Raw genomic sequence first — 7,021 nt, 5'->3', positions numbered from 1 at the left:
CGTCCATGATTACATCGAAACGTTTTCACATGAGTCACCTGAGCAAAAATGACAGCCTGACAATGTACTACACGCTCTTAACTTATGTACGTGATACTATCGCTATTTGTATACTTTCATGTCACTGTCACATGACTTCTGAAGTCTCGGCGTATATCTGTACAATGTTACTAATTACGGTATTCGACAACAACCCTTTTCATCAATAGACTGTGGCCTACGGCACATGGAGTAGGAGATTCATTATGAACTGAAGTATTCTCAGTGCAGCCGTATGGAACCTATTGTTTATGGTTGCACGTGATCGTTTGATGCTTGCATGTCCTCTGTGATGGTGTAGTAAGTGTCATACGTTGGGTACCAACAATCTAGCAGCGAAGAAATGCACGGATATTGCACATCTTTCCCACAGTGCGGCTGACTGTCTCTCCAACGGCTCCTGCACTGTATGAAGGCAACCCAGTCATACGCCACGCTAAACTATTCCACTAACTATAGCTGCAGGAGCACACGCATTTCAAAATCGTTCCTTATGACATTGTCGATAAGACAGTACACCCTAACCTTTCATCCAAACTCTCCTTAATACAGTACAAATATTAATTTCAATTGCGCATGAGTATTTCTAACCATGAATTGGAATTATTAAGTTATTTAACAACATATACAAATGTATCAACATTTCATTTAAAAGTTAAAGAAGAGCGTACTCCTTTTTTTGTGTCTGTCTTTGGAAAATAACGATAGAAAGCCGGATCTTTCATCGCTCCTGCCCCGTAAAATTCGTTGTTTAGAATCTCGTCGATAGATATGCATGGCTCGTCGTTAAAACAGGTCAGACGTCGGGTTTGGGGTGGAAAGCTGCCCACACGCTATTATCGAGCTGCCCTGGAGGCACGCACCAGCAGCGCAAGTGAAAATATCTGTGAAAAGTAAATGGAATTCGGAATTACAATCAGCCACTGCCAATCAGTGTAACAGTACGAAAGCACAAACCCCCAGGTGAAGGGTAAACACCAATTGTAGGTTTTCGAGCGAGAATTCTGCTGTTTACAATATGTCAGACTCATGAACACATCTGAATTAAACAATGAAAATTCACATCAGCAGCAGCGTGGTTCGATTGAGAAACGAACAAATATGTACATTTTAGCGGTCTACAGACGCTGCGGACAGACAGTATACATTTTATGTGTGTAAATAATGACGAGTTCCATATGTAGCTGTAAGGAGTATATCTGATTATGAAGGCTATACTATATTCATCAGTTGTTCATGTCGAGAGGTTTCTTGTGCAGAAATTAATGGGAATTATGGTTATGTAAAATAAGATGCTTTCAGGTAAGCAGCTACTAGTATGTGTATATCTCCCTGCTCGATATACTATACAGGGTGTCCCTGAAGGGAGGGTTAATATTTAGCGACGTGACAGAAATGACTATTCGAAGCAAAAGTCTGGTAAAGAGAGGTGCTGAAATGCGTACCTTAGGAGCTGTGATCGCTTCCACATCTTCGACAGTGGGAAAAAAATTATTTATGGTGCAAGCTATTTGCCTTCCATATTTTGAGAGGTGGTCTTGTGTACCGAAACAAGAAAAAACATCCTGAAAATATGCGATGTAAAGTGCATACCTTAAGAGCTATGAGCACTTGTTCATCTTCATTACTGTGGAAACATCTCTTCTACTGAGCAACTGCTCATAGCTCTTAATATATGCATTATAGAGCCCACATTTAGATGACTTTTTGCTTTTGATGCTGATCATTCCTCATGGGAAGCCCTGTATGTAATAACTAGGTATCCGTGATCAAACAAGGAGTAAAAGTACATATGTGTGGTTGTGACTATTTCGACAAACTCACGCTATGGTCCTTGCAGTTTTGAACATTAACAATATTACAAAGCCGTGCATAATAAGTACAAGGTGGCGCAGCGCAACCGATAGGACGCCCGTAAGAGAAGAGGGAATAGTTCCAACCCAAATCAGGCAATCAGTATAACGCTTCACACAGCTGTAATTAATCACTTCAGCTTCCAGATAAACTGGTTTCTCAAATTAATCTAGCACAACATTAACCACTGCTACTCTTTGTTTACATGTTATGTATCACTGTATAGCAGTGACCAGAAATGAACTGAGTAAGTGCAAGTTAGTGGGTTTCAGCCATTTCATTTCATAGGTAATATCCGGAAGCTGTTAATGCAGGAAACAACTTCTGAACTGCACTTATAATAAAGATTTCCTGTCTCTGTCACATAATTTTCGGATACACCCCATAAGATATTTCAAAACATACTTCCAGTCATAGAATTCATCTTATACCCAATGAGATATCTGCTGTATCTGTAAGAGAATACAGATTTACATATATGCATGATAATGTGGAACTTGTGGTTTCAACGTCTGCTTGAAGGTGTTTCTTCTTTCACCACCTAACCGAGACACTGGTCGTGGGCGTGTCAGCTTTCGTTATAAGCTTGCTAGAATTAGTATCAGGCGGTGGTTGGTTCTGTAGGGATGCATGCGGAACCACGCCAGCGGCTCAGTCAATGTAGGCTCACTGCATCTCCTACACTGAAGCTCGGTGTGCCACGCCAACACGACTGCTGCGCGCTATGTACTTTGTGAACAATTCTACCCTTCTTATATGGGTGCAGTACGAGAAATTAGCCTCAACGCAAAAAGATGATCCATGTGTATATTAAACCAATTCCAATTCATCAATCAAGGAACTTCATCCCTTTCATGTGTATATTATCACCACTGCGGTCAAGAGCATGTATTTCATTCTTAGGAACTGAACATTCAATACGAACATCTCGTATTTACAAGAAGAACCATACAACCCGACAATTACGTATTACACATTTGCGACGGTATGTTGTGAACTAAACTCTGCTCAGAATGGAGTACAGACACGACTCAGACATTGTGGATTTAATGCGCTGCCTCACAAAATCTTCAATATCTATCACTCTTCGTGAGTAAACAGTATTTCCTCCCCAATCAGAAATTGCAATGACCGGTTGTGAGGCAAGTTTAACAATTGGTTATAATAACTGTTCCTACATTCGGCACCCATCTCAAGCTTTTCCTGATTACATTAATGTACAAACAGAAACTAAACACAAACTGCTTGGTCAACAAGGAATTATCCAGAGCTGATTCTGCCAACCAATAAATAATGGAGAGTGTTGTATCTTGGAACACCTGTCAGGGTTTCACCAATAGTCGATTTAATTTATTTTCTTATATCATTTTTAAAAGATAGCATTTATTATACACGGAGAATAGTATTTTCTTAAAACTACAAAATTTATTCGGAAAAAGTAAGTTTTTCCAAATGTGTAAACAATTTTCTAAGGTATATGTTCATGTAGCTAGGAACAAATTTTGTATCGAAATTTAGAAAAATCGGGAAATTCTGTTAACACTTTATTTAATAATTATTCCGTTGTGTTAAACTACTACATACCAATAATTAGCAAGTGAAATAAAGTTAATAACACATTGTTAATTAGAAATATTATCAGAAACCAGCTACAATTTAAATATAGAATGAGATTTTCACTCTGCAGCGGAGCGTGCGCTGATATGAAACTTCCTGGATGATTAAAACTGTGTGCCGCACCGAGACTCGAATTCGGGACTTTTGCCTTTAGCGGACCAGTGCTCTAGCAACTGAGCTACCCCAGCACGACTCACGGCCCGCCCTCACAGCTTCACTTGGCGTGAGTCGCGCTTGGGTAGCTCAGTTGGTAGAGCACTTGCCCGCGAAAGGCAAAGGCCCCGAGTTCGAGTCTCGGTCCGGCGCATAGTTTTAATCTGCCAGGAAGTTTCAAGTTAAATATAGTCATAAATAAAATCTAATGAAAAGTAACAAAATTTCCTTTTCAATGACAGGTAAACTTGTTAAGCCATTGTAGAAATTAAGTTCATTTCATGTTCGGGCACCTCTAACGATATATGGGTTAATCGTTCACACATTATATAACTAGCTTTAAAAATACATTTAATTTTACTCAGCATTAAATTCTGTAACTGAAGAATTACCAATATCCACCAAATCGTTTTAATACATTATATAGCAATCAAATATGTTGAACTGAAAAGAATTACAAAGGTTGCAGTAAACATAACGTCATATTTCACAACAGTATAAGCTGTAGCAAAAGCCGAAAACTGCTTATGGACGTCTGCAGTGTGTATTCTATCATATGACTTTAATATCGATCACTAGACTGAAACACCGACCATTTGTTCTTAGGTATTACCTCCCCTATACTTACATATTAAGTTAATTTGATACTGACTTAATATAATGGCCGTGAAACAAAATGTGAGCGCATGAAAATTTCAAATACGTCAGCAATTTCCATGTAGATAACGCTAAATCATACTATTTAGGTACAACCGGCATCAATAAAAATGACAAGCAATAGGATTTCTGCAGTAGCCATGTTACTGCATTTCTCGAATCTCATCAGATGGAGAGAGAAAATGGAAATATGTAAAAAATGTTCCGAATGTGCAGTGTTTCAGAAGAAATACTAAATATTATAGAAAGTGGTTGTGTTAACTAATTCTAGTAAAGCATGTCAAAATGCATGTCTCAATTTTTTATTGGTTAAAATGATATAGCTGTTAATATGTAATCGAAACAAATTCTTACTGAACGTGTAAGCAAAGGTAAGCGATTAAGTTTAAATTTTCGCTGTTCAACGATTCCCACGGGAAAATACCCAAAAAAGGTAGCTTCTGTGGACATTGGCAACTAAGAAACGTGACAATTCCTGCCGATCCATCTTTCGGGGAATTTTAAGTTAAGATGAAGCGTCACGTGACTACTAGAATGTTCCGGGATCCTGTCCTGCAGGAAGAATTGCTACATAAACGAAGAGAGCTTCACCGCAGATTCAAAAGAAGTCAAAAGCTAGCTGACAACAAAAGCTCAACGAGGCGAAAATGAAAGCAAGGAGAGCAATGAGACACTCGTTCAGTGACTCTGAAAGTAAAGTTTTGTCAACCGGCTTCACTAAACACTCTAAGAGATTTTCGTTTTATGTAAAATCAGTAAGCGGTTAGAAATCGTCTATTCGGTCATTCAGTGACCGTAATGACATCGAAGCGGAACATAAAAGTTAGGAGGTCGAAACACTGAATTCAGTCTTCCGAAACTGTTTCACCGTGGAAGATTGTAGCCTGGGCCCTCCTTTCAATCATCGCACGAACATGGAACTGGCAGATACTGACATAACCGATCACGGAACAGAGAATTCATTACAGCCGCTTCGTAGTGAAAAGTCATCAGAACCAGATGAGATACCTGTAAGGATCTACGAAGATTATGGGAAAGAGGTAGCTAACCTTCTAACAGCACTTTATCGTAGGTCGCTTGAGCAACGAAAATTGCCTAACTACAGAGAAAAAGGACTGGTCATACCAATTTCTAACAAGGGTAGTAGGACAGGTGCACATAATTACAGGCCTATATTGTTGACGTCGATCTGTTTTAGAATTTAGGAACATGTTTTAGGCTCAAGAATTATGAGGTTTTTGGGGAACTAATATCTAAATCAACATAGATTCCTCAAGCAGATATCCTGCGAAACTCAGGCAGCTGATTTCCTCCTTCAGATACACAGTTCTATAGACAACGGCGGTGAGGTAGATGCCATGTTCCGTGACATAAGAAAGGCGCTGTCGTTTAGCGAAAATGTGAGTTTAGTGAGTATGGGACCAGATTTGCGACTGATTCAAGACTTCCTTCTAGACAGAATTCAACACATCGGATCTAACGGAACAATTTTGACCGATGTAAATGAAATTTTCTGAGTACTCCCAAGGGAGTGTGACTGGGCTGTTACTGGTAGCAGTGTGTATGAGTCATCTAATAGGAAACGTTGGAAGCTCCTTAAGACTGTTCGCAGGTGATGCTGTTGTGTATAGGAAAGTAGTAACGCCAGAAGACACTATCGAGTGGTAGAATGACCAATAGCAAAACTTATGAATTATGAAGGCTCTGGCCGTTGGCCATGAACGTAAATAAACTGTGAACACATAAGAATAGAAATCCTAAATCATTGATGACAAATTGCTGGAACATTATCTAGGAGTAACTACCCTAAACGTCCTTAAGTGGAATGACAACGTAAAACAAATAGGATAATCTGACGCCAGACTGAGTTTCATAGGAAGAATCTTAAGGAACTGTAACTCATCCAGGAAGGAAGTGGCTTACAATGTGTTTGTTCAACTGATTCTTGTGAATTGTTCATGAATCTGCGACCCTTACCAGATAGGACTGATAGAAGATATAGAGAAAATGGAACGAAGATAAGCGAGTTTTGTCACGTGATCATTTGGTCAGCACGATAACGTTACAGATATCGTCAACTAACTCCAGAGGCAGACGTTAAAATAGAAACGTTGTGTGTCACGGAGAAGTCTGCCATTCATATTTCAACTAAGTACTTTTCGGCAACAGTCGGACAACTTATTACCTCCTCCCATATACATCTCGCAAAATGGCTACAGCAGGAAAAATTGAGAAACTAGAGCTAATGCAGAGAGTTAACGATAAACATTCTTTCCACGCGCCACTCGCAACTGGAACAGGAAAGGTGGGATCAGTTAGTGGTACCAGACGTACTCTCTGCTAAACATTGTCAGGTGGCTTTCGGAGTATTGTTGCAGACGTAGAAGAAGATTTTCATATTTCTAGCGAAAGAAATGTCTTCTAATGATGCTGGATACTCGTTTTAATTTGAGTCTAGGCAATTGCGTCCTGTAAAACGATGCGGTAACACAACAAGCCCAATCAACTTACTGTCTATCACAGCTCCAAATTAAATTATGTAAACTGAAGTACAACTTCACAACTTAAAATGACAGTTGATAAATGACCCCAAAGCGAATGGAGTACCAACACGTGAAACGAAAACGTACCTCTGTAACTACTATTTCTCTGCAGCCACCAAAAATTTAATACGTGTTGTAAGGAATGTTTTACTCAAGTA

The 7,021-nt window shown here is 39.3% G+C and overlaps 1 non-coding gene across 1 annotated transcript; it reads left to right on the top strand.

The window, feature by feature from the left end:
* The first annotated feature begins 3,742 nt into the window (after positions 1–3,742).
* Positions 3,743–3,817, top strand: Trnas-cga (transfer RNA serine (anticodon CGA)). Its single transcript has one exon. It is a non-coding gene; the product is annotated as a tRNA-Ser (tRNA).
* The last annotated feature ends 3,204 nt before the right edge of the window (positions 3,818–7,021 follow it).

This window comes from Schistocerca gregaria, chromosome X, assembly GCF_023897955.1.
Source record: "Schistocerca gregaria isolate iqSchGreg1 chromosome X, iqSchGreg1.2, whole genome shotgun sequence".
NCBI lineage: Eukaryota > Metazoa > Arthropoda > Insecta > Orthoptera > Acrididae > Schistocerca > Schistocerca gregaria.
Note: the sequence above shows the minus strand (reverse complement) of the source record. Positions and strands in the feature narration are given on the sequence as shown.